Source organism: Saimiri boliviensis, chromosome 7 (genome assembly GCF_048565385.1).
Source record: "Saimiri boliviensis isolate mSaiBol1 chromosome 7, mSaiBol1.pri, whole genome shotgun sequence".
Taxonomy (NCBI): domain Eukaryota; kingdom Metazoa; phylum Chordata; class Mammalia; order Primates; family Cebidae; genus Saimiri; species Saimiri boliviensis.
In genome coordinates, this window is record NC_133455.1 from 39,808,310 (window position 1) to 39,828,383 (window position 20,074).

At 41.4% G+C, this 20,074-nt stretch overlaps 1 long non-coding RNA gene and 1 pseudogene across 4 annotated transcripts in view; one reads left to right on the forward strand and one right to left on the reverse strand.

Moving 5' to 3' along the window:
* Nucleotides 1–20,074, forward strand: part of LOC141585089 (uncharacterized) — a 230,717-nt gene that overhangs the window by 112,314 nt on the left and 98,329 nt on the right. The window lies entirely within an intron of this gene.
* LOC101028383 (protein mago nashi homolog 2 pseudogene) lies at nt 14,723–15,259 on the reverse strand (annotated as a pseudogene).

Genomic DNA, 20,074 nt, shown 5'->3' on the forward strand with positions numbered 1-20,074 from the left:
GGAGACAGAAAGCCAGGGAACTCAGTCTTTGCCTGTCATCTGCCTCATTCTTTTTCAGTAGATCATGGCTCTTAGCTCACATGTTATAATTAGAGTCACCTTAAAAGATTGTCTTAATATCTTAGTGCCAGTCTTATGGGCCCAGCTTGAATCAGATGTTAATTCTGACCCAGTCAATGATGGCCAGAGAGGAGGGTGCATAATGCAAACATAGCCTCCATGCCACCGTCCAGAGAGGGAAGAACGGTAGTAAACAAACAGAAGTACTAACAGTTACCTTCTACGCATCATCTGGATGTGCTTACCCACCATTCTACACCATTTTTTCACATTTACCAACTCTTCATTAAGTACTTATGATGAGCATGGTTTTGAACTAGGTACCACAAACACACAAAGAAGAGTCAGACACATTCTACCAATGTGGGAAAATAGGACATTAATACATTAGAAATTAAATGGTACCCCAAAGTGTTCAGCAGAAATGACCATAGTGAAAAAAAGTGAAAAAGGATTACGAGTCAGTTTGCAGAGGATGTGGTTGAAGGATAGCAGCATATTTTAGGAGTCATCTGCACAAGGCTTCTTCTCTCTCTCTCTTTTTTTTAATTGCATTTTAGGTTTTGGGGTATATGTGAAGAACATGCAAGATTGTTGCATAGGTACACACATGGCAGTGTGATTTGCTGCCTTCCTTCCCCTCACCTATATCTGTCATTTCTCCCCATGCTATTTCTCCCCACCTCCCTACCCCACCGTCCCTCCCCCATTTCCCCCCAATGGACCCCAGTGTGTAGTGCTTCCCTCCCCGTGTCCATGTGTTCTCATTGTTCAACACCCGCCTATGAGTGAGAACATGTGGTGTTTGATTTTCTGCTCTTGTGTCAGTTTGCTGAGAATGATGGTTTCCAGGTTCATCCATGTCCCTACAAAGGACACAAACTCATCGCTTTTGATGACTGCGTAAGATTCCATGGTGTATATGTACCACATTTTCCCTGTCCAGTCTATCATCAATGGGCATTTGGGTTGGTTCCAGGTCTTTGCTATTCTAAACAGTGCTGCAATGAACATTTGTGTGCATGTGTCCTTATAGTAGAGTGATTTATAATTCTTTGGATATATACCCAGTCATGAGATTGCTGGGTCAAATGGGATTTCTATTTTTAGGTCATTGAGGAATCGCCACACTGTCTTCCACAATGATTGAACTAATTTACACTCCCACCAACAGTGTAAAAGTGTTCCTATTTCTCCACATCCTCTCCAGCATCTGTTGTCTCTAGATTTTTTAATGATCGCCATTCTAACTGGTGTGAGATGGTATCTCAATGTAGTTTTGATTAGCATTTCTCTAATGACCAGTGATGATGAGCATTTTTTCATGTTTGTTGGCCTCCTGTATGTCTTCTTTTGTAAAGTGTCTGTTCTTATCCTTCGCCCACTTTTGAATGGGCTTGTTTGTTTGTTTGTTTGTTTGTTTGTTTTTGTAGATCTGTTTTAGTTCTTTGTAAATTCTGGATATCAGTCCCTTGTCAGATGGGTAGACTGCAAAAATTGTTTCCCATTCTATTGATTGCCGATTCATTCTAATGACTGTTTCTTTTGCCATGCAGAAGCTGTGGAATTTGATTAGGTCCCATTTGTCTATTTTGGCTTTTGTTGCCAATGCTTTTGGCATTTTGGTCATGAGGTCCTTGCCTACGCCTATGTCCTGAATGGTTTTGCCTAGATTTTCTTCTACGGTTTTTATGGTGTTAGGTCTTACGTTTAAGTCTTTAATCCATCTGGAGTTAATTTTAGTGTAAGGTGTCAGGAATGGGTCCAGTTTCTGCTTTCTGCACATGGCTAGCCAGTTTTCCCAACACCATTTATTAAACAGGGAATCCTTTCCCCATTGCTTGTTTTTGTCAGGTTTGTCAAAGAGCGGATGGTTGTAGATATGTTGTGTTTCCTCTGAGGCCTCTGTTCTGTTCCATTGGTCTATATCTCTGTTTTGGTACCAGTACCACGCTGTTTTGCTTACTGTAGGCTTGTAGTATAGTTTGAAGTCCGGTAGTGTGATGCCTCCTGTTTTGTTCTTTTTGCTTAGAATTGACTTGGCTATGCGGGCTCTCTTTTGGTTCCATATGAAATTTAAGGTGGTTTTTTCCAGTTCTGTGAAGAAGGTCATTGGTAGCTTGATGGGAATAGCATTGAATTTGTAAATTACTTTGGGCAGTATGGCCATTTTCACAATGTTGATTCTTCCTAACCATGAACATGGAATGTTTCTCCATCTGTTTGTGTCCTCTCTTATTTCGTTGAGCAGTGGCTTGTAGTTCTCCTTGAAGAGGTCCTTTACATTCCTTGTTAGTTGTATTCCTAGGTATTTTATTCTCTTTGTAGCAATTGTGAATGGCAGTTCGTTCTTGATTTGGCTCTCTTGAAGTCTGTTACTAGTGTATAGGAATGCTTGTGATTTTTGCATGTTGATTTTGTATCCTGAGACTTTGCTGAAGTTGTTTATCAGTTTCAGGAGATTTTGGGCTGAGACCATGGGGTCTTCTAGATATACAATCATGTCATCTGCAAATAGAGACGATTTGATTTCCTCCTTTCCCATTTGAATACCCTTTATTTCTTTTTCTTGCCTGATTGCTCTTGCTAGAACTTCCAGTACTATATTGAATAGGAGTGGTGAGAGAGGGCATCCTTGTCTAGTGCCAGATTTCAAAGGGAATGCTTCCAGTTTTTGCCCATTCAGTATGATCTTGGCTGTTGGTTTGTTGTAAATAGCTTTTATTATTTTGAGATATGTTCCGTCAATACCTAGTTTATTGAGGGTTTTTAGCATAAAGGGCTGTTGAATTTTGTCAAAGGCATTCTCTGCATCAATTGAAATAATCATGTGGTTTTTGTCTTTGGTTCTGTTTATGTGGTAAATTACATTTATAGACTTGCATATGTTGAACCAGCCTTGCATCCCTGGGATGAATCCTACTTGATCATGGTGGACAAGCTTTTTGATGTGCTGTTGCTATCGGCTTGCCAGTATTTTATTGAAGATTTTTGCATCTATGTTCATCATGGATATTGGCCTGAAGTTTTCTTTTCTTGTTGAGTCTCTGCCAGGTTTTGGTATCAGGATGATGTTTGTCTCATAAAATGATTTGGGAAGGATTCCCTCTTTTTGGATTATCTGGAATAGTTTCAGAAGGAATGGTACCAGCTCCTCTTTGTATGTCTGGTAGAATTCAGCTGTGAACCCATCTGGACCTGGGCTTTTTTTGGGTGGTAGGCTCTTAGTTGCTGCCTCAACTTCAGACCTTGTTATTGGTCTATTCAGGGTTTCAACTTCTTCCTGGTTTAGGCTTGGGAGGAGGCAAGTGTCCAGGAATTTATCCGTTTCTTCCAGGTTTACTAGTTTATGTGCATAGAGTTGTTTGTAATAATCTCTGATGATGGTTTGGATTTCTGTGGCATCTGTGGTGATATCCCCTTTATCGTTTTTTATTGCATCAATTTGGTTATTCTCTCTTTTCTTTTTTATTAATCTGGCTAGTGGTCTGTCTATTTTGTTGATCTTTTTGAAAAACCAGCTCCTGGATTTATTGATTTTTTGAAGAGTTTTTGTGTCTCTATTTCCTTCAGTTCTGCTCTGATCTTAGTTATTTCCTGTCTTCTGCTAGGTTTTGAGTTTTTTTGATCTTGCTCCTCTAGCTCTTTCAATTTTGATGATAGAGTGTCAATTTTAGATCTCTTCTTTCTTCTCATGTGGGCACTCATTGCTATATATTTTCCTCTAGAGACTGCTTTAAATGTGTCCCAGAGATTCTGGTATGTTGTGTCTTCATTCTCGTTGGTTTTGAAGAACATCTTTATTTCTGCCTTCATTTCATTGTTTATCCAGTCAACATTCAAGAGCAAGTTGTTCAGTTTCCATGAAGCTGTGTGGTTCTGAGTTAGTTTCTGTATTCTGAGTTCTAATTCGATTGCACTGTGGTCTGAGAGACTGTTTGTTATGATTTCTGTTCTTTTGCATTTGCTGAGGAGTGATTTATTGCCAATTATGTGGTCAATTTTAGAGTAGGTGTGATGTGGTGCTGAGAAGAATGTATATTCTGTGGATTTGGGGTGGAGAGTTCTGTAAATTTCTATTAGGTTTGCTTGTTCCAGGTCTGTATTCAGGTCCTGGATATCCTTGTTGATTTTCTGTCTGGTTGATCTGTCTAATATTGACAATGGGGTGTTAAAGTCTCCCACTATTATTGTGTCGGAGTCTAAGTCTCTTTGTAAGTCATTAAGAACTTGCCTTATGTATCTGGGTGCTCCTGTATTGGGTGCATATATATTTAGGATTGTTAGCTCTTCTTGTTGCGGTGATCCTTTTACCATTATGTAATGTCCTTCTTTGTCTCTTTTGATCTTTGTCGCTTGAAAGTCTATTTTATCAGAGATGAGAATTGCAACTCCTGCCTTTTTTTTTTTTTTTTTTTTTGCTCTCCATTTGCTTGGTAGATCTTCCTCCATCTCTTTATTTTGAGCCTTTGTGTATCCTTGCATGGAAGATGGGTTTCCTGGATACAGCACACTGATGGGTTTTGGCTTTTTATCCAATTTGCCAGTCTGTGTCTTTTGATTGGAGCATTTAGTCCGTTTACATTTAGGGATAGTATTGCTATGTGTGAATTTGATGCTGTCATTTTGATGCTAGCTGGCTGTTTTGTTGGTTAGTTGATGTAGCTTCTTGATTGTGTTGATGCTGTTTACCATTTGGTATGTTTTTGGAGTGGCTGGTACTGGTTGTTCCTTTATATGTGTAGAGCCTCTTTCAGGAGTTCTGGTAGAGCAGGTTTGGTGGTAATGAAATCTCTGAGTACTTGCTTGTTCGCAAAGGATTTTATTTTTCCTTCACTTATGAAGCTTAGTTTGGCTGGATAGGAGATTCTGGGTTGAAAGTTCTTTTCTTTAAGGATGTTGAATATTGGCCCGCAATCTCTTCTGGCTTGTAAGGTTTCTGCTGAGAGACCTGCTGTGAGTCTAATGGGCTTCCCTTTGTGGGTAACCTGACCTTTCTCTCTGGCTGCCCTTAGCATTTTCTCTTTCATTTCAACCTTGGTGAATCTGATGATTATGTGCCTTGGGGTTGCTCTTCTTGAGGAATATCTTTGTGGTGTTCTCTGTATTTCCTGGACTTGAACATTGGCCTGACTTGCTAGGTTGGGGAAGTTTTCCTGGATAATATCCTGAAGAGTATTTTCCAGCTTGGATTCATTCTCTTCGTCACATTCAGGTACACCTATCAAATGTAGATTAGGTCTTTTCACATAGTCCCACATTTCTTGAAGATTTTGTTCATTCCTTTTTGCCCTTTTTTCTCTGTTCTTGCCTTCTCCTTTTATTTCATTGAGCTGATCTTCGACCTCTGATATCCTTTCTTCTGCTTGGTCAATTAGGCTGTTGAAACTTGTGCATGCTTCACGAAGTTCTCGTGTTGTTTTTCAGCTCCATCAATTCACTTACATTCCTCTCTATGTTGTCCATTCTCGTTAGCATTTCGTCCAATCTTTTTTCAAGTTCTTAGTTTCTTTGCATTGGGTTAGAACATGTTCTTTTAGCTCACTGTAGTTTCTTACTACCCACCTTCTGATGTCTGATTCTGTCATTTCATCACAATCCTTCTCCATCCAGTCTTGTTCCCTTGCTGGTGAGGAGTTATGATCCCTTTTAGGAGGAGAGGTGTTCTGGTTTCGGGAGTTTTCATCCTTTTTGTGCTGGTTTCTTCCCATCTTTGTGGGTTTATCCACCTGTTGTCTTTGTAGTTACTGTCTTTCAGATTGGGTCTCTGAGTGAGCTTCCAGTTTGTGGATGCTGAAGTTACTTCTTTTTTTTTTTTTTAAGCTTTCCTTCTAACAGTCTGGCCCCTTTGCTGTAGGACTGGGGAGGTCCACTCCAGGCCCTGCTTGCCTAGGGATCACCTGCAGCAGCTGCAGAACCATAAGGGTTGCTACCAGTTTCGTCTTCTGCTATCTTTGTCGCAGAAGGATGCTCACCAAATGTCAGTCTGTTCTCTCCTTTATGAGGTGACTCTGGAACTATGGGGGTCAGGGAGCTGGTTGAGGAGACAGTTTGTCTTTTATGGGGGCTCAAGTCCTGAGCTGTGAGCTCCGTTGTTTATTCAGAGCTGCTGGGCAGGTACGCTTAGGTCTGCTGCAGCTGAACTCATAAACCGCTTTTTGTTCCCAGGTACTCTGTCCCGGGGAGTTAGGGCTTTATGAGTTTCCATTGTGCTGCTGCCCTTTTTGTTTTTTCTTTCAGGGCTGCCCTGCCCAGCTAACAGCCTGCCTACTCGCTGTCTGCCTGCAGAGGCTTCGCTGAGCTGCTGTGGGGTGGGCTCTGCCCAGCTGCCGTGTGATCCTCCCTGCAGTCCTGTTTATATGGGCATAGTTAGAACTGTCTCAGCAATGGTGGCCCTGCCTCTGTTATGGCGGACTCTCTCTGTAGTGGCAGGTTGCCTCAGCAACGGCCTGCCTCCGTAGTGGTGGAAAGTGTCAGTAATGGCAGACGCCCCTCCTCCACAGAGCTGGACCATCCCAGGTTCAGCTGTGCTTGCTGTGAAATGCTCAACCCAGAGCGTTTTCAACGACTGTTTTTGTTGTCGTTGTTGTTGTTGGGGGGGGGCAGGGTGGGACCAACCGAGCCTGATCACCTGGCTCCCTGACTCAGAGTCTTTTTTTTTTTTTTTAATTGAATGACCCAGTGTTCCAGTCACCTGTTGAAAAGGCACCAGGATCTCCCGTGCCATGACTCACTGAGCCGGCTGAAACAGCGGGGCCGAGGTTCCTGGTGGTTTTTTTGCCTAGGAATCTCCTGGCCTGGCTCGCTGTTTCAGATGAATGGGCAACTCTGCCGTCTTAGGGCTCCAATCGCCAGCTAAGAGGGCTCCCAGACTAGTGGCTTTTGTATGGAGAACCGCTGCAACAGGGCATGGTCAAAGCAGCCGTTGGGCCAAATCAGCCCTACGGGGGCCAAAACAACCACTCCGGCCAAAACAGCGGTGCTGGCAACCCCTCTGCCTGGGAATCTCCTGGTCTGTGGGCAATAAAAATTCATCTGGAAATGTGGCGTCCACTCACCCTCTGCACTTTCACTGGGAGCTGAAGTCCTGAGCTGTTCTCAGTCAGCCATCTTCCCAGCAGTCCACAAGGCTTCTTTTCAATAGAGGACTCCCTTCTACAACATTGGTGACAGATATAGGGTCTGCCAACCTCTGCTAGAATGCATTCAGAATGTTTTGTGAGCTGGAGAGCCTTTACCATTGTTGACCAAGTTAATTATTAGTCTGTTCTCCTTTATAGTAAAAAAAAAAAAAAAATGAGCTGCCTCATAATTTCTTAACATTGATCCTACCTCTGAGTGTCCTTTACAAGTAATAGCCTGGTCAATATTTAAAGGGTGATGATGGATTTCTCATATCCCTACCCATAAGAGTTGACTGCCCTCAACTGTAAATCTTCCCATATGAACCATATAATTCCCATTGAACCATATGATTCTTCAGTGGTTACTTACATGACCTGTTATATCTCTCTTGGAGCTCATTTCCCTCATCTGAAAGTTTTATCTATAACTTTCTTAAATTAGAGAGCAAGATCTAGACACTATATAGAGTCTGACCTGCGCAGAATATAGAGGGACTGGGATGAGATGTTTCTGTGGTGATACTTAAGACAGACAAATGGCTTTTGTAGATAGTGAGTCTGGGACTTCCAGAAAATTACAGTTTTTGCTTTGGTTTTTGTTTTAAATCAGACTTCTGTTCAAGTAATAGCCAATCTTATTTTCTTAAAATGTGGTTCATAGAACACCTGTATCCAAATTAACTGAAATTATTTGTTAAAAATGAAGGCTGAGGGCTCCTCTCCTAAACTATTGAATCAGAATCTCTGGGTGTGGAGTTGAGATTCTGTGTTTGTACTAAACTTGCTAATGTTTCTTACATACACTGAAACTTCAGAACTATCAATAATGGTGGTTAAGAACACAGAATTTCTCAACTTCTAGCCGTGTGACCATGGGCAATTTACTTGATTTCTCTGAGTTTCAATTTTCTCATCTACAAAATGAATACAATCATTCCTCAGAGGATATTTGTTGAAACAATAATGTATGTGTAGTGGACACTGTTATCTACCCAGCTGCCAATTCCCAGCTCACCCTCCCCTTCTTTGCCAGTGGGGCTCAGTTTTGTTTGGGTGGGATGGTCACCATTCCATGTGTTCAAGGAAGGTGAACCAGAGGTGAATCATGATTGATCTAAGATAATATTGGCAGTCCCATTTACTTTGTCATTGATTGGTTGTGGTATGGGTAATGTGATTTAATCCTGGACAATGAAATGTCAGGAGAAATTAGGGAGTTTTGGGGTACAGTTTTTCTAACCAGTAGAAAGAGACATGTGGGAGGTGTGCTTTGGTAGATGTTGAAATATCTGTGTGGCACCTGGAATCATTGCAGCCATTGTGCAGCCACAAAGGGAGACGTTACCCACACATGGAGAATAGCAGAGCTGGAGGATGGATTCTCCGTGGTGTCATGCTGCTCAGTTAGCCAACCCTGGGACCAATCACTCATCAGCCAGCGTGAGACAGGAAACCACAAAGCCCCTTATAGTTAGGTACTCTTACTTGCAGCTAAAAGCATTCTAACAGATACAGCATGTAAATCCCTTAGCAGAATGCCTAACTCAATATGTGCACAGCAAATGACAGCTATTATATTATTATTAACAATAGAAATATTAGACTTATTTTCCATTAAATGTAGGTCAGGGATTGTAGTGCCAATTCTATTATAAGATATATCTGCCCAAAAATATCTGCTGAGGGTTCATACTAATTTTTCTTAGTCTCCACCCTTTGTTCTAGCCTAATGAAATCATGGTGGGTCTATTATACAATGTGTATCAGTTCTCTTTCCCAGGCTTGAGTTTGCCACAGATTTGGCAAATTTTGCAGCCTTTCAAGTTTTCGCTTATATTTCACCTCCCTTGAAAGATGGTTATGATTTTAATAGGAAGAAAAGAAGGCTTTTATGTTTGAGGCAGAAACATACTGTGATTGAGAATTATTCAGAGAAAAAGCCTAGTTTTAAGATTTCTCATGGGTGGTCCCAAGTTAAGCATCATAAAGGCATTTTGGAGGGCAGCTTGTGGAGAGTAAGGAGTTGGAAATTTATCTGGCAAATCCCTGGAAGGCTGGTGAGGCAGTTAGCTGAAGTTAAGTGCCTTCCCAAGGTCATTCAATGATGGCATGGCCAAAGAGGGATTAGAATTCACAGTCACAGTGCCTGGAATTCCTGTGCGTGACTGGACTTTGCTACGTGATGTTACTTGGGGGCAACACTAAATATTGTGGCAACAAAATCTCCAGACAACAAGGGGAGGGATAATGGCGAAGTCATTGACTCAAAAAGTGGTACAACTGGAAAAGATCTTGGGATTATCTGGTCCCACATTCTCGTTTTACAGAGAAGGAAACTGACATCCATAGAGGTCAAGTGATATATCCAAGGTTATACGGTCAATAAGTGGCAGAGCAGGGATGAGGACACTTGTCTTACGACGCTTGATTTAGTGCTTTTCCTTTGATGAATTTATTACAAAATTCTCCTAGAATTTTATGATATGAGAGCTCCAAACATTTGGCGAAATTATAAAGTAGATTGCATTCTCTTACATCTCTTATTAGAGCAACTGCTTAATTTTTATGTATTCTACTGTCTAGTTTTACTAGCACTTCCTGTGAGTCAGTCTGTTCTCACGCTGCTAACAAAGACATACCCAAGACTGGGTAATGTGTAAAGGAAAGAGGTTTAATGGACTCACAGTTCCACGTGGCTGAGGAGGCCTCACAATCATGGGGGAAAGCAAAGGAGAAACAGAGTCACAGCTTACATGGTGGCAGGCAAGAGAGTGTGTGTAGGGGAGCTCCCCTTTATAAAACCATCAGATTCATAAGACTTATTCAATATCATGAGAATGCGGGAAAGACCCACCCCCATGATTCAATTACCTCCCACCACATCCATGACACATGGGAATTATGGGAGCTACAATTGAAGACGCTATTTGAATTCCCAGCAAATGTGCTAGGCCAGTAGTTTTTCCTGGTTGGTCTATCTAGACATATTTGTGTCATATATCTATAATGGAAAAATACTGACTTTTGTGGTTCTGAAAGCCAGTGCTATTACTTTTTATTTAAATAGCATATATGAAAACTGGGTAAATATTCCTCATGGCTGAACTATCATTTTGGGGCACCATGTGTTAGGAATTGATCTTGGCACAACACACTGGATATTTCATTTTATTCTTATTTAAAAAAAAAACTGAGAAAGTCTGTGCTATTGTGGCAGTGTTACAAATAAGGATATTGGGGCTCAAGGTGATATAGCTAAAAGCTATGTAACTGGAATTAGAAGCTAGGTTCATTTGAATCCAGAGCCCTTAATGGATTTCAAAAAAAGAGGAATGAGAATTCTGATACATTTAGGAGTATAGAGAATGGATTTGGGGCCTACGGCACAGACCGCAGAGGACAGTACTGGGAGTAGAGCATCTATGTCACCCGCAGACGTAGTGAGGGCACTAAATTCCAGAAAAGCAATCACCAGAAACCAAGAGCTTTATCTTTTTCACAATGTTGCCTGGAGCTGATCCCGCTTCTGAAAACCTACCAAAAATATGTTTAGTTTGGAAGGAAACATGGTACCATCCACCAGCCAATTGAAGGTGCCAACTAGGGGTTGAGGTTTTCAGACTGATGCTTCATTCACAAAGGGAACTGGAGTCTTGAATTTTGTGTCATGTGGGGGAAATAGCCTCATTCAGCTTTGACAGATGGTGTAGAGTAGGGGTTTAGAGCATGGGCTATGAATTTAGATTTGGTCTGTCAAGTCCCAAGATGCTAGTTACCAACTATGTGACCAGTGTCTTTCAACACTAAATTCCCATCTCTAAAAAATGGGATAATAATAGGACTTATATAATGGCCTTGTTGCAAGGGTTTAGTGAGATGGTATTTGTAAAACATGAAGCACAGAGAGAGGCACTCAGTAAATAAATGTTTACAGCCATGCTTGTCATTGGTGTCATTGTTTCAGTGGCTCCGTGTGAGGAATTGGAAGAGCAGGGCTCTACCTTTGCCCACCTCTACAGATCTGCATTCCTACTTTCTTCAGGAGGCCCCACAATTTTTCAGAACCTCAGTGTTGCTATAGAAAGTCAACACAGGAATGTGCATGGCCATGCAACCTTAGGTCCCATGTGAAGTAGGAAGACGTGCAGAGAGAATGCCTGGCTCCCATACCGCACAAGGTGTGTTACAGTCACTGATGAGGCTTTGAGGAAAGTAGTTTGTCTCTGAGCAGGATTTGAAGCCAAGCTGCCGTGTTCCTAAAAATGGCTACAAAAGTCCATTTTCTCAATTTGCATCTGTGGGATTTTAATTTATGGGGGTATTGACTGAGTAATGACAAAGAGAGGCCGATGCTATTGAAAGTAAAATGTATTACTTGCTCTTCCTGAGAGGAGGAGGGAGGCCACATCATGCAGGTTCTGTCAGGAGGGAGAAAGGAGCCAGGAGCTCACCTCGGCTAGAGCCTTGTTTCTGCAGGAAAGGGTGGCAAGGCAGAGTAAACATCTTAGCATTGGGTAGTTTGAATGATTCTAGCAGACTCTGGGTGATCTAGGTGGTCTGTGGTTGCCTCATACCTGGCCTTGAGATAATTTAGCACAGGGGAAATATTGGCCAGTATGTGAGAGATAGATAAGGAGGTGATTAGTGAATATAGGCTTGAGTTTGGTTGGTTTGTGTATAAAAGTCATGCTTATAGGCAAGTTATTATCTTTAGGAATTAGCTAGTCCTGGGAGAGGTGGTCTCTGCTGGAATCTGTAAATTTCCCAAAATGTTGAAATACCGAAAGATACGTAAAATGAAAAACATGATTGACGTACTCATTTATCAGGCCCCACCTTCCTCCCTTGTCCCCTAACCCTCATGGCTCTCTGAAAACAGATAAAGTCATAGGTATCAAGGTCAAGTGTACATGCCCGGCAGTTTTGGGTAGTGGAAAAGCAAGAGCAGCCTGGTGCTGATAATTCACGCCTGTCATCCAGAACTTTGGGAGGCTGGGGCTGGAGGATCACTTGAGTCTGCCTGGGCAACATAGCAAGACCTTGTCTCAAAAGAAGAAAGGAAGGAAGGAAGAGAGGGAGGGAGGGAGGGGCAGGAAGGGAAGAAGGGAGGAAGGAACGAGAACTTTTAGGCTATGGTGGAGGATACCAAAGGTAGCTTTGTATTTTTTCTCAGATTCTGGGGTGTCCCACACTTCACAATCTGTTTACAGCCTGCGCAGGGAAAAGAAGAAGAAAAGCAATGACAAAGAAAAAAGTTGTGAGGAAACCTCCTGCCGCACATTCTATCTTTTAGTAGCACTACTAAGTAACCTATAAATTCACATCAGGTGCAGCTGCCTGTTGTCAGCTTAGAATCCCGTTTGCCATTCTAGAAAGAAGTCTATGTTGTAACTGCAGATTTCACCTCATAAAAGCAAACACCACCTAACTCCTGCCCACACAAGACCATTCATGTTGTGAATTATTCACGGTATCTAATTTTCTTTTATGTCAGATATTTTTGTAACAGGTATAAAATATTTAACAGACTGAATCAACTCTCATGCAGTGTTTTACAGCTACTTTGACATAATAAGCTGTACACACATTCCTGAGCCTTGAGCATATCATACAATGATGGTTCATACCCACTTCCCATGGCCGCTTGCAGCCAAATAAGCTGCAAATTCAGGCGTGTGAGTTTCTTCAGTTTTATTGCCACAGTCGCAAGGCATGATTAACACTGATGATTCACACCTGTCATCCAGAACTTCGGGAGGCTGGGGCTGGAGGATCACTTGAGTCTGCCTGGGCAACATAGCAAGACCTTGTCTCAAAAGAAGAAAGGAAGGAAGGAAGGGAGGGAGGGGCAAGAAAGGAAGACGGGAGGAAGGAAAGAGAACACATGAACCTTCTATGTGTTCATGGGTGTCTTGCTGAGAAAGGTCATCTGCATTAGATAACAGTGGTACAAATCTTGAGACCAGAGTTGGAAGAGCTGTATTCTCAACACTGGACAAAGGTGTTTTCCGCCCTTCTCTCTCCTCCCCTCCCCTCCCCACCCTCCCCTTCCCTTTCCTTCCTCCTTCCTTCCTTCCTCCTTCCCTCCTCTCCCATGCCTTCCCTCCCTCCCACTCCCTCCCTCCCTCCCTCCCTCCCTCCCTCCCTTCTTTCCTTCCTTCCTTCCTTCCTTCCTTCCTTCCTTCCTTCCTTCCTTCCTTCCTTCCTTCCTTCTTTTTGACAGAGTTTTACCATGTTCCCCAGGCTGGTATCGAACTACAGAGCTAAAGCGATCCACCCGCCTCAGCCTCTCAAAGTGCTGGGACTACCGACATGAGTCACCAAACCTGGCACTGTTTTCATTCTTTCTAAGGATACATTAGAAGTCATATACATTGCTTTGATCTCTAAAATTTCATCTATCTAAATATTTATTGAGTACTTACTCATTTATAAGCTCCTCAAGGGCCTGTCCATATTTTTATATCCCTTTCATAAGCAGTGAACTGTATCAGGCACATACTGGGAACTAAAATGAATACTTGATCAAGTAATTGTTTTATGGCAACATTTCCCAAAGTATATGCCATGGTCCACTGAAGGTTGGTAGGATCCATGTGATGGGCACTGAATGAATAAATTGAAAATACAGTCCCTTCTATTCCAGAGTTCCTTGATTTTCAGTGTTACATACTATGACCCACTTACTAGTAGGTGAGTTTACTAAAGGTTCTAAAATTAGGTATAACGATTTGACCGAGTTTGTTGAGTATTCCACTGAAATAGTTTGTTCGCATACAATACTTGTCAACTTTACAAAACTCTCACTGTGTGTGCATATACACAGACTTCTCATTACATTTGGGAAGTGTCTCTGTTATCAAAGCTTCACAGGTGTTTGCCTTGAGTTGGTCATGCTTTTCAATTTGTATTATCTTTGATCTAACTAATATTTCCAAAAGTTTGCTTTTGAGGTTATTGAGGTCTTTATTTTAATTGGAAAGTGGCATTGGATGGAACATATGGATCACATGATTTTTGCCCTGTGTAAGTTGTCCCTAATCAAAATTTTAAAGAGCTACAGCTTTTTGGCAGGATAATTTTGGGGGCCCATGAGGGCACATAGAGAGGGACATGTAAACCCAATTTACAGGGGTCATGGGGAAGTTTTTAAGAGAAAAGTTATATCTAAGTTGAGATATAAAGAATGAAAAGCAAGCTGACTTACAATGTGACCTGTAGAGTACAGGTTTAGGGAAAAAAAATAAATGTTTTGGATTTTTTTTTCAGGAGTTGGTATGTTTTATTAGGGAAAATTTTTAAACAAAAGGTGGCTTTTATTTACAGAATTTAGTATCTATGGGGACTGTTCAACCCAGGAGGACTCAGTAAGGATAACTGGTAAAAATAACTATTAAGCCTGCTAATGTATTTTCTTATTTTCAGTCTACATACAAATTTTTTGTTTGCTGCTCATTCATAAAAACCCCAATATCGTAAATGACAAATAAATCCTCCCATCCCTTAATTAAATATACAAACAGCTTGAAAAACACAACTTAAATTGGCTTAATCTTGAAGTGTCATACAATGAGACTGAAAACTAAACATTTGAAGTCTTGTACCAAACAGTAAAATACTCGAAGACCTTCAGGATCCTTCGATTGATTTACATCAATAAGAGAACTTATTTTTGATGTGGTAAAAGATATGTGCTCATCTCCAATTACAATTTCGAGTTCTTGTTGGCCAGCCCTATTGGGGAAGGCCATAATGCATCACCTTCTTTTGTAATTTCACTGTCCTCAATAATTCTCTTCAGTGGTTCCATTATACTGTTGTGCACATAAGCCTCTTTTCTGATCGTGACATGGTTTTTGTAATTGCTGTTGTTGGCACATCTAAGCTTTCTGTCCATCCAAAACTCGAACTCCAGAGCTTGTGCCCAAACTTGCCCTTGTGCTCCATGTAGCAGTGCAGGTAGAAATCACTGGCCACAGCCATTTTTGTTCCCGGTAAGGCCCAGATCAAGATTATTTAAAAAATATATTTAAAAGTTTTAAATTTGATTTGCCATCTTGTCTTGTAAGCTATATTTCTATTTTTCTCCCTTATAAGAGCTTTGGGATCTTTAAATGGGTGATCTTTATCACTGACATAATTGTAAAATGCTTTTGAGTTCCAAACCCCATTTCCAGTTAAAGCAAAATGGCACTATTGATTGTACTTGCCAGAAAATTAATTTTAAGATTTGCCATAACATGTTTATCCCTGTGGGAATGTGTCCTTATATGGGAACAGTGCTATCTTGTCTGTAACAATGAAGAAAAGATTGAGATGTATTCACTGGATACTATACATTGAACACTTACTATGTACAAGGCAGTGTTCTGTGTGCTGGAGACAAAGCAGTCCCTAGGTACTGTACAAAGCAACGCATTTGCTCTTGCAGTACTTACGGTCTATTGGGAACAACAGACAAAAATAAGTTACCATATAAAATGCCAGGTAGGAATGAGTGTTATAAGAAAAGGTAGCAAGAGAGTAATGGGGTTGGAGGAGGCTATTTTAGATACGGTGACTGGAAAAGCCCCTATAATGAGGTGACAACTGAACAGAGACTTGAATGAGGTAGAGGAGCGAGCCATGTAGCTCTCTGGGGAAAGAGTATTCCAGGTGAAGGGAACAGGAAGTACAAAGGTCCTGGGGTGAGAATATGTTTTATTTTATTTTAAAATTTTCTTTCACAAGGAGGCAAATACATCTTTTTTTTTTTTTTTTTTTTTTTTTTTTTGCAACACAGTCTTGCTCTGCCACCCAAGCTGGGGTACAGTGGTGCAATCTCGACTCAATGCAACCTCTGCCTCCCAGGTTCAAGCAATTCTCCTGCCTCAGCCTCCCGAGTAGCTGGGATCACAGGCACCTGCCACCATGCCCAGCTGATTTTTGTATTTTTAATAGAGACAGGGTTTCACCATATTGGCCAGGTGGGTCTCGAACTCCTGAACTCAGGTGATCCACCCATCTTGGCCTCCCAAAGTACTGGGATTACAGATATGAGCCACTGCACCCGTCCAGATACATCCTATTTTAAATTGACTGGCTGCAGAATAAGTAGAAAGTAACATACTGGTATGAAGAGTAATATGTAAACTTGGGATTTAAGGAGGAGAGAAAAAGATAAACGAGTAATTTTTCAACTTTCAGCTGTCAAGGAGCTTCAAAATTGTACTTTATAGAAATAACAGTTCTGGCCAGGCACGGTGGCTCATGCTTGTAATCCCAGCACTTTGGGAGGCCGAGGTGGGCGGATCATGAGGTCAGGAGTTCAAGACCAGCCTGGCCAACACAGCAAAACCCCATCTCTACTAAATATACAAAAATTAGCTGGGCATGGTGGCGCACCTATAATTCCAGCTACTTGGGAGGCTGAGACAGGAGAGTCACTTGAACCCAGGAGCTGGAGGTTGCTGTGAGCTGACATCACACCACTGCACTCCAGCCTGGGCAACAGAGCCAGGCTCCGTCTCAAAAAAAAAAAAAAAAGAAAGAAAGAAAGAAAGAAAGAACAGTTCTGTCAAAGGATAGATCATTGACTCATAGGCCCCAGAGCATTTTTATTTCTCTTTCTCATATCTATATATGTCAGAATGGTCTTCTGTCTTCACCTTCCTCTGCTTGTTTGGACAGGTGTCAGAAAATAGGATAGACATTTTTCTTATAATCACAGCTTTTCTCCTTATGTTATATGCACATAGGCTTAATCCTGTTCAAGTCTTTGGTTTAGCTGGTGTTTATATTTTTTAAAAAACAGGCAGAATTGAGTGATTAGTGAAGCTGATTCTACTTACTTTGAAATATCACATGAGGCAGTGATCTATGCCTAAACACTGGTTTCCAAAACAAAATATTTCTATGGATTTTTCTTTCTATTACTCTTAGCCCACTGGTCCCTTGCATCTGTGAGCAAGGTGATCATCATGAGGCTCTAAATAATGTACCATCAGGATAAGTACCTCCTCCATGTAAGAGTTAAAGCAAGTTAATGATGGGAATAAATAAATCCATAGTATAGCAGGTATCAATACTGACCACTGTTGCTCATCAGAGAACGTGTCTGCCCAACAAAGAAAGCACTTCAGCTGACCCCCTGATGTTTTCTTATCCGTGGGGCCAACAATGTAGTCAGTTTTAAGACAAAAGATCACACAGGGGCTTTCTTAGAGCTATAGGAAGAGAGAACCTATCTTAAGGGTAAGAAGTAATTTAAGAGCCAACAGGCATCATCTTGTTATCATAAAGAGAAATGCTAACTAAAAATGGTGCCAACCCAAGAAAAGCAGAGCTGGGACATTGTTTGAAAACCTGGAGCCACCCATACCTGAAGCCAGGATACCACTCTGTTTCACTCTTATGAGATGATTAATTCTGAGCAGAATGTAAATGTTTTCTGCAGTTTTGTCTTTGATGAAGAAAATGAGTTGGATTACGGTGTGATATGGTTTGGATTTGAGTCCCCGCCCAAATCTTATGTTGAAATGTAATTCCCAGTGCTGGAGGCGGGGCCTGCTGGAAGGTGATTGCATCATGGGGGTGGTTTCTCATGGTTTAACACCATCCTGCTTCGTGCTGTCATCCTAATAGTACGTTTTCATGAGATCTGGTTATTTAAACATGTCTGACACACGCCCATATCCCTCTCTTCTCTCTCTATCTCACACACACACATGCACACACACACACTCACTCCTTTCATGTAAGATGTCTACTCCTGCTTTGCCTTCCACCATGAATAAAAGCTCCCTCAGGTCTCCCCAGAAGCAGATGCATCCATGCTCCCTGTACAGCCTGAGGAGACATAAGCCAATTAAAACTCTTTTCTTTATAAATTACCCAGACTCGGGAATTTCTTTATAGAAACGTGAGAACAGACTAATACACTGTGACCTGCAAGTCAAAGGTAATTTTCATGTACCTCCCAGCAGGATATTAGAACATCCAGTAGACAGGAGAGGAGGCGATTAGACCTGTACTCCTCAATTGCCATGAGGAAAAATTTCAATGCTGGACATATGATGGAAGCATCCAACATATGTGAATCAGTTAGGGTAGTTTTGTGAGTTATGAAACCTAAACCTTTATTCTTTTTGCTCTGCTATAAATTGAATAGAATAAAAATCCACCACAACCACATGCAATCTGAGCCTTGTCCCTTCAAAAATTTTAGCCAATCAAAGCCTACATTAAAAGATATCTTCTGCCGGGCATGGTGGCTCACACCTGTAATCCCAGCACTTTGGGAAGCCAAGGTGGGCAGATCACTTGAGATCAGGAGTTCAAGACCAGTCAGGGCAACAAAGTAAGACCCTGTCTCTAGAAAAAAAAAAAATTTAACTAGCTAAGCGTGGTCGTGCACACTTGTAGTCCCAGCTACTTGGGAGGCTGAGGTGGAAAAATTGCTTGAGCCCAGAAGGCTGAAGCTGCAGTAAGCAACAATTGTGCCACTGCACTTCAGCCTGGGCAACACAGTACGACCCTGTCTTCAAAAGAAATAAAATAAAATAGAAATAGTAAATATGTGTTAGTAATAGAGACAGGAGGCAGCCAAAGGTCCCCTGTTGAAACTCCACTCTTAAACCTAAAGCAGCCTGAAGGCTGAAAAACCGGACCACTGGTCCCGGATGAGGCCTGCTATTTCCCAACTGATTCTTTCTGAATAATGCCCACCTGCACACTGGGGGGATGGTGTGGAGCCTCAAGAGGTTCATGGCATTTGCAGCGAGGAGGAGCCTGGCCTCTCCTGGTCCTGTGTGGTGACCTGGGATTCAATCTGTGAGCGGTAAATCTGCTAGCAGGACTCTCTTTTTCTCTTTGCTAAGAGTTATTTTGCCTTTTTCCTTTTTGCCCAATAAATTTCATTTTCCTCGCCCTTCTACGTGCCTGCAAGCCTGGTCATGTGATAAGAGCCTGGTTTTAGCTGAGCTAAGGAGAAATTTCCGCATCATTAGTGAGGGATGGTGAGAAATTGGAACCTTTGTACATTGCTGTGGGAATGCTGCAGCTGCTATGGAAAATAGTATGGTGTGTTCTCAAAAACTAAAACATAGAATTACCATATGATCCAGCAATCCTACATCTGGGTATATACCCAAAGGAGTTGAAAATGAGGGCTAGAACGGATATTTGCACAGCTGTATTCAGAATACTATTCATATTAGCCAAGGGGTGGAACCATGCCAAGTGTCCATTGACAAATGAATGAATAAATGAAATGTGGGATGTACACATAATATGGAATATTACTCAGTCTTAGAAAAGGAAGGAAATTCTGATACATGCTATGACATGCATGAACCTTGATGACATTGTGCTAAGTGAAATAATCCAGTCACAAAAGAACAAATACCATACAATTCCACTCACGTGAGGTACTTACGATAGGCAAAGTCACAGAAGCAGAAAGTAGAATGGTGGTTGTCAGGGGCTGGGGAAAAGGAAAATGGGACATTTTGTTTAATAGACATGGAGTTTCTTTTCAGAATGTTGACAAAGTTCTGAAGATAGATAGTGATGATGGTTGCACAACAGTGTGAATGTACATATACCTCTGAATGGTTAAAAAGGTAAATTTTAGGCAATATTTGTTTTATCACAATAAAAATAAAATACATCTTCCAGAAGAATTGTGCTTCATTTAACAAACAGAAGATGCTCCCAATCTTAATCAGTTGATGTTAGACAGAAAAATGGGAAGGGAAGGTGATTGGCTGTGATGTTTCCGATTCATCAGCAAAACTAGGGTTTTACATTCAACTAAATAGGATAATTAGGTCATTTGCAAGAATGGACCCTGATTGCATGAGCTTTCATCTTTCAATGATAGTAACAGAAGGAGGAAAAACAGACACTGG